Source organism: Centropristis striata, chromosome 10 (assembly GCF_030273125.1).
Source record: "Centropristis striata isolate RG_2023a ecotype Rhode Island chromosome 10, C.striata_1.0, whole genome shotgun sequence".
Classification (NCBI taxonomy): domain Eukaryota; kingdom Metazoa; phylum Chordata; class Actinopteri; order Perciformes; family Serranidae; genus Centropristis; species Centropristis striata.
In genome coordinates this window covers 19,229,263-19,239,665 of record NC_081526.1, presented here as the reverse complement: position 1 = coordinate 19,239,665, position 10,403 = coordinate 19,229,263, and the positions used below count along the sequence as shown (strand labels likewise).

At 37.0% G+C, this 10,403-nt stretch overlaps 1 long non-coding RNA gene across 1 annotated transcript; it reads left to right on the top strand.

The window, feature by feature from the left end:
• The first annotated feature begins 3,371 nt into the window (after window positions 1-3,371).
• On the top strand, window positions 3,372-7,191 carry LOC131979641 (uncharacterized). Its single transcript, XR_009395078.1, has 4 exons — window positions 3,372-3,386; window positions 3,464-3,535; window positions 4,361-5,862; window positions 6,263-7,191. It is a non-coding gene; the product is annotated as an uncharacterized LOC131979641 (long non-coding RNA).
• The last annotated feature ends 3,212 nt before the right edge of the window (window positions 7,192-10,403 follow it).

Genomic DNA, 10,403 nt, shown 5'->3' with positions numbered 1-10,403 from the left:
AGTTTTGTCATTTACATGTTTCCCACAATTCTACTCTGAAGAGACTTTTATGTGTTAAAACTGCAGCAACTTTTACTTGCAAATAACCAAAGAAATGGACCTCAGTACAGACTAAATAATCTGCATGTAAATGTAGAAATACACTTAAAATTGCTTTTCAAACAAAAGGGAACAGAACAATGTTTCAGCTGAGTTGTTTGCAATCCATTTCTTCCTGTTGGCTCCACACACACACACACACACACACACACACAAAGCTATAAAAATACAGGGAGGAATGCTTGGACGTCACTGTTAATGTTATATTTGTTAAGTACATAGGAGGAAAGAACATCCATGCCACTGTGGAAAAGTGGACAATTTTTGCAGTGAACGCCTAGAACAAGACTCTCCTCTTAATTGCTACAGAAACACAAATGTTATAAACATTATAACACGTACACAAACAGAACAGCAAACAACAGTGTTTATGGCTCATGAGGACACAGAACACAGAGTTCTTCTGGCCTGTCTGCTGGAAATTAAAGTTGTTTGTGTTGTTTATCAGCTGCAGAAAAGGAAATAAATCTAGAGAAATGCTTTACACACTCCAAGTGTGTAAAGTGTTTTTTGTAATCTTTCCTATTGTTGTCTGATTTTGTTTCTGTTACTCTGACTTATATTTAATACCCAATATATTGTGTTACGTAGTAGTTACTGCATGTCCTTGTTGTTTGTACACTGACAAAACTGTTAATACTACTACTATATATTATCTACAGTATGAGCTGATGAACTGATAACGTGACATGACTGTGTGGCCATTAACTTGAATACCTCAAAATACTTGTAATAACATTGATCTTCTAACATGCCTGTAGAAAATAAGGCTTCTTAATAACCTGATTTTTTTAATTTTGAAAATCAATTATTATTTTACATGTTTTTTTCTTCTTGTTTTTCTACATTAAATGCAAATAAATAATGAAATATTAATGGTTAATACTTTTCTCTATACATACATGCATACATACATACATACATGTGTATACACACACACACACACACACACACACACACACACACACACACACACACACACACACATATCTATATTAACAGTATTTACTATTATTTATGTATTTTACAGTATTATTTAAGTGCTTCATGGTTTTGAATGTTAAATTACAATGACTTCTATGTACAAATATAAAAAATAAAAACATCCCATTCCTGAATTTAAAAATAAGGCAACTTTCGGTTTTCTTACAGTAAAAAAATATGTGTGTGCGTGTAAACACACTGAATGTTTTCCTTATGAGTGGTTAATGCACGGTTACCCCCCAGCTGCTACTTACTAATGATGAGAGTTTGCTCTAAGCATCGCCTGATAGCACAGTTAGACTCAGAGAGGAGCCCGGCCTCAACCATCCCCCCTTACAGACCAGACCCCCTTCAAGAGTCAAAACCCCCCTTGTTGTGTCTGAATGATGTGGCTGTTGACCACATCTCTGAGGCTCCAACAAAAAAGTGATTCACACTAAATGAGTCACACAGTGTCACTCCTTAAATCATCTTTCAGTGCTCATTTACCCTGTGGTCCCGTCTCTGTCACTGAAACAGTTCACTGTAAGATGATTTTAATGCTGCTGTCACACATAAAATCATACACTAGGACTTTATTTCACTGAGACATGTCAATATTTAGAAAAAATGTGCTTCCATCATTCATGTTTGCTAAAATATTGAATATATAATCTGTTTAGTTTTAATTTATATTAAGTTAAGTTAAAACCATCCTTGTTATGTTTTTTAATGGTAAAACCTTCTTGGCTTCTTCTTAAATTGCTTATTTTTCAAAGCAAATTTGAACCCGTAATGTTACTCAGGAGATAGCTGCTGTTCCTCCCTCAAAAAGTACCTTCATTCTTACAATCTGTGGGTTATTTTTATGTTCTTTTTGGCCAATCAGAGACCTCTCTGTACAGCTGCCACATGCTGGGCTTCCTGGAGAAGTCTGGGATTGTGGTTTTGTTGATTAGTGGCTTGGAGATGTATGCAGCTATATATATGCTTCGGAAACACACCCAAAAATACAGGCCATCCTGGAAAAAAGCTGTGGGGTGGAGGTGGAGACACAGAAAATCAGAAAGAGAAAGAGAGAGAGAGGATAAAGTCCCTAAAATACCACAGATGTTTCTGTAAACCATCTGATCCACAGGGAACTGAGAGAAAAAGTGACTTCATTAAGTGCTTGAATGATACCGTATGTGTTTTGTCCCTCTGCAGCCAAAGAAGAGAACACTTTCAATTCTGAAACAAGCTTTCAGTCTTGCGATGGGGCATGAGTTTCAGGTTTTCGGGTCAGTCAGAAAGAGCTTGGCAAATTGTTCAGCGGCCCCAGCGCCCATAGAGAATACGGACCAAAGACTGAGCTGGCTAGCTTTCTGTTCAGCTCTTCACTACTAGAATAGAATAAAAGAATGTAATTGTGTGGAAACAAAATGGATAAAATTGTGATGGTGAAAAGAATCATTTTGCACTTGTTGTGGCGCTCAAAAAAAAGTTTAAGCCACTCCTTTTTCCATTATTGTGTGTGGTCTTTGGGCTGGGGTTTCTTGCAACCGAGTCAGACCTTCTGCTCATAAATTAATTAAATTGATACAGTTTCAGTAATATACTGAATATTAGAGTTGCACAATAGTGTCAGTGCTGGTGGTCTCATCCTGTCTGGAAGTTTACACTAGCTAGTCGCAGGTAAAAAGAGTTAATTCACTCCTACAATTCACTCTTTCAGGGTACGTCCTATAAAGAAACTGCTTTTGGAGGACTGAAGGACCTGCCCACTGCTTCCCAAATGAGATGGTTAATGGAGGATTTATTATGAAGTCCTTGTGTCCATCATGAACCACCAACCCTGCTATCAGTGAATTCTTCCAGAGGGCAAACATTTTAATTCATTCCTGTTACTTTCTGTTCCATTACTCCATATGTTTTAGCTGAAAAAACAAACAAATAAAAAAACAAAACATTTAATTTACCAGGAATTGATGGCAAACTAATCCTATAAAAGACATCTTTGCGAAACGGTTATATCAATACATCTTTAAACTTGAAAAAAAGTTAGGATCCTGTGAAAAACGTAATAAAAACAGAATGCAATGCTTTGCAAAAGATTTGTAAACTACATTGTAACCCCCATGGTTACTAAACCAATATTTGTGATTTAAGTGTAATACCTAAACTCACCACTTGGTGGCGCACTACCCCTATGTGTAATCTCAGACGCATTGAACGTGACCTCGGTCTGACCTGTGCGTGAGTTCAGTCTGCACCGAGCGCCATCTTAGTCAGAGCTGAGCCACCGAGCAGAGCACTCGCACATGTAAACGAGCTGACGAACCGGGGTATGTAATGTGACTAAAACCACGCAAAATAATCATTAATACTCAAGCAGTATCTTCATAAGTGTTCTGTTTATTAGGAAAAGTCTTGTGAGTGTGCGTGAGCGAGAGAGGAGCCGGGATTTCACCGTGTTGAGCCTCTGAGAACTCCGGTAAGAGAAATGCTATATGCTACTGGGCTAGGCCTCGGGTTAGCTGTTGATATTAGCATGATATGAGAAGATTCCTGTTACTGAAGTATGTTCATAAAACCAGTCGGAGTCCAAGATATGTTTTGTTAATGTTTTAAACCTACTCCGGTACATGTCGTATCATTGTTTACTTTGAAAATAAGCTGTAAAAAGATCGCTAACGACCTAGCGCGAAGCTAATGCTAATCGCGGTTAGCGCCGCTAACTCTGGGTTTTACCTGCAAAAGGTGATGTGAATGCTAACTGTAGAGCTATATATAGCTAACGTGCTACTAGCTGGTTAAGCTAATGAGCCTTTCCTGTGCTTCATGATGAGAAATAGAGACATGATATGGTACAGAAATGTGGTTATTTGATACCAGTTAATGCTAATTATTTTTCCTGGTCATTGAACTGAATGTATTTAGTGTTATTGCACCAAAGTTGGTTAAATATACATGTTGTTTAAAAAGAATAAGTTTATACTGTGGCTTTATGGTTAAAAACAGATAAAAAGTATGGTTATATATATATATGGTTTGATTCATAGAGCTGTTTATAAATATAAATAGAGCTTTATTGAAATAAATAAGTTAATTTATGTTGAAATATAAGTTCATGATAAATAATAGTCATTTTAAAAATACTTATACTGTCTGTAAAAATGTGCAGGTTAATTTAAAGCATTTTAATGCAGTATATTCTTTATCTGGGTATATATATGGAAGAAATAGAGTGAAAAGTGAAAGTAGAAAGATGTCATTTGAATAGAAAGTAATGATTATTCATTCTACACTCTATGTGTAGACTGGTTTTTCGTTTTGGTTTCGTTCAAAGGATTAGGATTTGATTCGGATTCCGGACCGAGGAGGTTCGGTGGCGAGCCATTAGGACGAGCGATTCAGACGGAACGGTGCATGGTCTGGCCAACTGTGGGATTCATTCCGAGGAGCTTCTGACACCATCTCACTTCACTTGTGACACAGATAAGGACATAACACAAAAATCTACCCGGGTAGTAACCTTAAGGACTGAACTTTGAACATTACACACACAGGACATGAACATAAACTGAACTCTAACCTTCTACAAAAGAAGGAGGGACACTTTCTTTTGAATTTTTTTTCATTTTTTATTTATTTTATTATTTTTCAACCAATTAAAAAGAGCTCTATTTTTCTGTATATTTTATTTTCAAGCTCTCCGAACCTAGCGAGAGTGTTAGTGTCATTTGTTTGTTGCTAATCAGACTACAGGCGCTACAACATTCAATTGAAAACAGTGAAAATATTTTCTGTTTTTATTTACATTTCGCACAGCATCACAACTTTTCAGGGTTCTGGGTTGTATCTAAAGTTTAAGAGTTTTTAACAATTTGGTCTGTTTGACCAAATATAGTCAAAATCTGTCCTTGTAAGATTTGTCTCATGCCTTAGAAATTCAGCATTTAGACCCCCAAACAGCTTTCTTATTAAGACTTGTGACTTGGCATGGACTTCCCCTTAAGGACTTGTGTCACTGTGTGAGTTTATCCACAGGAAGTTTTTTCTGATTGACTAACATAGTTCTCTCAGCATGTTTTCATAATGTTTTTGTTGTTGTGTTTGTATGGTCGGACTAGATTTATGTTTTCCAGATGTGCATTTAATGGAAACTTTTGCCATTTGTTTTCACTCGATTGATTAGTCAATGATTTAGAAATTCAGAAAGCATTAGACATGTTTACATTTTGAGTGAAACTAAACATGTTTGACAATGTGGCAAATGTTTAAAAATCAAGAATTGAATGAGTAAGTTAAGCTTTTCCAGAAAAACTACTCAATTATACCACATTTGTGCATATTTGTTTGTTTTTTAAATGACTTAAGTGTCAATAAAGTAGTTAAACTTAAACTAGAGCAGAACAACATATTGCACCACTGTGAAGTATTTAAATGACTTTCTCTCTGCCCCAACATAACATAAATGTTATACTTTCATTTCATTCTTATTTTACAAAATATAATGACATCAGGCCTGACTGAATCAGTTAATAATCTGTGTTCACGTGAAGGTGGAAACCAACACCAGGTGAAAGACAAAGTGAAACATTTCTCAAACATGACGATGAACAGTGTTAGGCATTTTTGTTGTGGGAACAAATCCCCCAGGGGATAATTTCCAAGCATATCTGAAATGTGTTAGTCATCTTAGTTGTAATTTTGTTATTATTTTCTCAGAGCTGAATACTTCAACAGAAACCACCCTGAAATAGAAACCATATGGGCGTATTTTTCCATCAGTATTTGTGAGGATCAACAACTCTCTGGGTGAGTGGAGGGGGGGAGAGGAATAGATCTTGGTTTATATGAAATAAAAGTGAAACATAGACAGGACAGTTTTAAAGTTGAAAGATCTCTTTGAGTCAAAATGTGTTTTTCCTTGACTATACTGATATGTATTTGTGCAAAGTTTGTCACTAGGGGTAGACAGTGAAGATGTCTGTTCACTTCACTACAATCTGAGATTCAAACGTATGCCGGGCAAGGTAGATTATGTATGTAGCAGCCAATCAAAAGCCAGAAAAGAAACCTGAAACCTCCATCACAGAGCAAACTTGTCAGTACAGAGAGCGAAAACATGCTGCAATACCTTAGTAGATGTTATTAGATATCAGCCACTGCCAGTTACAATCTAACACACAACATACTCTTTTGATTTGTCTCCTAGTTGCTGATTTTGGCCGGGAACAGACATGTATGGTTAAATCTCCTCTGAAAGAGAAAACAGGCCCGACAACAAGACTATTGGTGTAGATCGTGAGCTGGCCCCGGAGCTACTGTCTGCTCTACTCTCTCACTGGTCAACCTAGTGCGAGCAACAGGTTTGGGCCAGATCCAGAATGTCCAAATAAGAGAGAAAGAGAAGAGATAGATTTTTTCTTTCATTATTTTTATGGGAAAATAATGTTAAACAAAAAATTACACTTTGTTTTTACGCACTACAAATAAACAATTTCTACATTACATATTCATCAGCCCAACTCTACTCACCTGCCCACTCAGCTGCTTCTGGTCACTAATCAAGCCACAATAAAAACTCCTTCCAGACTGTTCTCTGCAATTTGATGCCAGACTTTCCAGAATTTGAACTGATTTCCTGTTTCCAACCCTGCCTGCCTCTGATCTACCTGTCTTTTCTGGCAACCAGTAAACTCACCAACTTTCTGTTCCTGATTTTGAGTTATTCAGCCTGCTGAATTAACTTATCTGCTGAGACTTTATTGAGATACTTTGCTGTTGCATTCAACCTGTTCATTGTGCATTTCACCTGAATTGGATTGTACCTGTTGAGTCAGGAAAAGTCATTAACAACTATCCTGTGTGCTGCAATTGGGTCCATACACAATGTCATGATAATATGAATTGATATAAATTATATTGTTTTGCAAAATCCTGTTGTCTGGACAAATAACAGAATGAGGCATAATTATGATGAATATGAAGTAACAGTATTTGTTTATATGTTTATCTGTATCCTCATTAACCACTATGGAGGTAGCAGCTACTCTTCCTTGGATCCACATAATTAATCATTACATTACATTACAAAACATTTTAAGCAGCATAAATGTAATTATGAGTACAAGAAAACTAACAACTAACAAACTAACAAACAAGCTACAAAACAATAAATCAACAACAATAAAACTACTATTGAAAATGATAACAATAGCAGAAAGTAACCACAATAAATCTAAAATTGTCAGCACAACATTTGGTACAGATCAAGAAGCAAATCCAGTGACTGTAAATTACAAAGGCCAAAGAAGTTCTGTGAGTTAAACAGTTCATTGCGTTATTGTTAATTTAGAAAATTCTATTCCATTCCATTATTTGCTTTGTGTTGTTTGATTCTGTACTCTACTTTTTTACTTTGGCTTTTTGAAGTGCAATAAGTTATATGCTTAGTTTATTAGGTACATATAGCTCAAACGATCTTTTACAACAGTTTTGCAAAAAAAAAATCTTTCCTTCATGAAAGTCGTAAGTAAAGTCGTTAGACGTATCTAATAAACTGGCAATTGTGTGCATATATAAATACATGGTTGCCCATAAAGTTGGAATAAAATATTTTTTAACCTCTTTCCATGAAATTATTGTGACAATGTGATTTCATTTTGACAGATAAAGTGTGTATCTTCTCAAAACTTGATTAATCAATCTCTTCCAAACTTATCACAATGAAAATGAAACCACAACGATTGTGTGTAAAAACAAAATTATTCAAACTTTATGGGCAACTGTGTATATGTTTGATCTGGCTAGTACAGCTGTCATTTATTGCTGACCTTTCTGTCTATCACTGCAGCCCGATCCTTAATATTCATTCATTCATTCATTCATTCATTCATCGACCCTCCTCCCGTCCATTTATGTGCATTCTATCTGCTCTATTTCACTGTTTGGATCCACTCCCGTCTTTCACATTTGTGACCTCATGACTGTTCTTGAAGCCGGACAGAGAACTTCTGCAGAGCTCAGTCATGTTTCTGGCATTTATCCTGCGTTAACAGGATGGTAAATTGTAAAAAAAAAAAAAAAAAAGGAAAGTTGACCTGATTTATCACTTTCTGGCTAGCGGTGAAAAATATCCTCCCTGAAGTTAAGAAACTGTGCAGCATCACAGAAGATAAAATCAGTGTGACATGACTGGGATTAATATTTGTCTAGGACCTCATGTGATAATGTTTACCTACAGCGGGTTAAGAAAGAGGTCATTCCTGACGCAGCTGGTGTGCATGTTTCCCCTCTGAGTCACTCGATAAATAACATTCATTTCCCTCTTGGAGCCCCTCTCATAAATGTCATATTAACCTGATGTCTCTGCTGTAAAGAACAACACCTACACACCTTTCCAGCTCAGAGTACATCAAGTCATGGACAATTTGTTCCTTTTTACTGAAATATCTCTTTGTCAGAGATAGTGCTCATCCTTCTGTTGTGTTGGGTCACTTACTGGGCACAGCGATTGTGACGGTGAAGGTTGTGATGGAGTCATTCACCCTCATATAGAATGAGTCACTGCCAGTCTCTGTTAATCCATGAAGTTGCACATGTGGGTGTATGTCATTGATGTAAGCAAAACTTGACTGATTCATACAAACAAAACAAAACAAAAATCATTACAATGATCAGGCTGTTTTCATTCACCGTTTGTACTTAAACCTATGAAAAGTAATGCACTATATTCTGAATCAAATCAGAATCAGTATCAGATTTACTGGCCAAGTATGCATACACAAACATGGAATTTGACTCCAGTTAACATGGACAGTGGTGTGATGTTGTGCAATTTGTGGAGATTTAAATAATATTTGCATAATTGTGCATCATTTACAACAAGTATGTCCAATACAAAATGTGATGCATGGAGGTCAGGGGTTAAACTTACAGAGGAAATTTCCTATATAATTCATGTAATCCTGTGCCATGATCCAGGACATGCAGGCAGGGATGGACTGGAACTAAAAAAAGGCCCTGGACTTTTCCAAAATGTAGGGCCACAACCCATATGAGACTACGTGTTTAAATAACCACTTGCCAGCGACACTTTACCCCAAGCCTACTAGACGAGATATCCACAGAGAGAGAGGAGGAGAGACACAGAGACTGACAGCACATTCGCTCGCCAAAACCCAAAAGTAATTTTGTTCGTTCATAGAAACAGAACCCTAATAAATGTAGGTTCAACCTCCTCCTCCTGGCCGCCCTCCAGTCTTACTAGGTGGCTCAATACTAAATAGCTCAGTTATTTATTATTTCTTTGTTATTTTGTTACAAGTTCTGTGTTTTTCCCCCTCGTAATAAATTATCGTATTGGTTGGATTGGTTGGATTTTTTTCCTGATGAACCACAAAGGCCACAGACAGGGTCTGTGGGACGGCTGTTCTGGACATTGACAGAATTTCCTATTGGTCAGTCTGCCCCTGCATACAGGGATGCGTCTAAGAAGGAAGTCAAGTGACTTGAGGTAGAATAAAGAGCGACAAAGTCCATGTAGGGAGAAAGTTGGTCTGGTTAAGCAGACACACTTTCACCCAGTTTGTGTCCCATGTCTTGTACGTACTTACCTAACAAAGGTATGTGATAAACATGGTTCTTGTTTGCATTGATCACTTATGTTGCCACACTTTCCTATAAAAATGGTGCATAATTTGAAAGATATCAAGAGAACTGTGTATGAGGATAGGTTACACTGGTTCTCACTAATTTGCCGTCAGTGTAATGTTTCTCACCTAGTTTGGTCAAAACATCTACTGTACAAAGCATGCCCTGGTGGTGAAGCTGGACCACTGAGTCACCAGTTCATCAATCAACTGAAGACATTTGTTGCACGTCATTGCTCATGTCTGTCCTCTCTACTGTCAGCTGTCAAAAACAAAAAACCTCTGCTACGAGATTTACAAAGCCTATAAAGTATCTCCTGAGGCTGACCAGATATGTCAGAAAACTTTGACATGCCATTCTTTAAAACCCACAAAGCTCTCAAGAGCTAAATGTATGGTCAGCAAAGGGGACTCCGCAATGGTTTATTTTCATCTCAAATGTTTGGAGAAATTGGACATTTCCAAGATTCCCGAATATTCCCTGAATAAAGCTTTTGAAATAGCTGGAATGTGAGAGTTTATTTCACTGAACCCTAATTGTAAGGCTCAGTTGTTCGGATGAAAGACTAAACTGTAAACGCCAACTGATATGACAGATATTTAGAAAAAAGAAAATAAGTTTGGCTTCAAGTACAAGTTCAGTTTTCTGTGAACGCTTTCAAGGTCAGTTGGAGGCAAAGCACAGCGAGCGTGACTGATAGC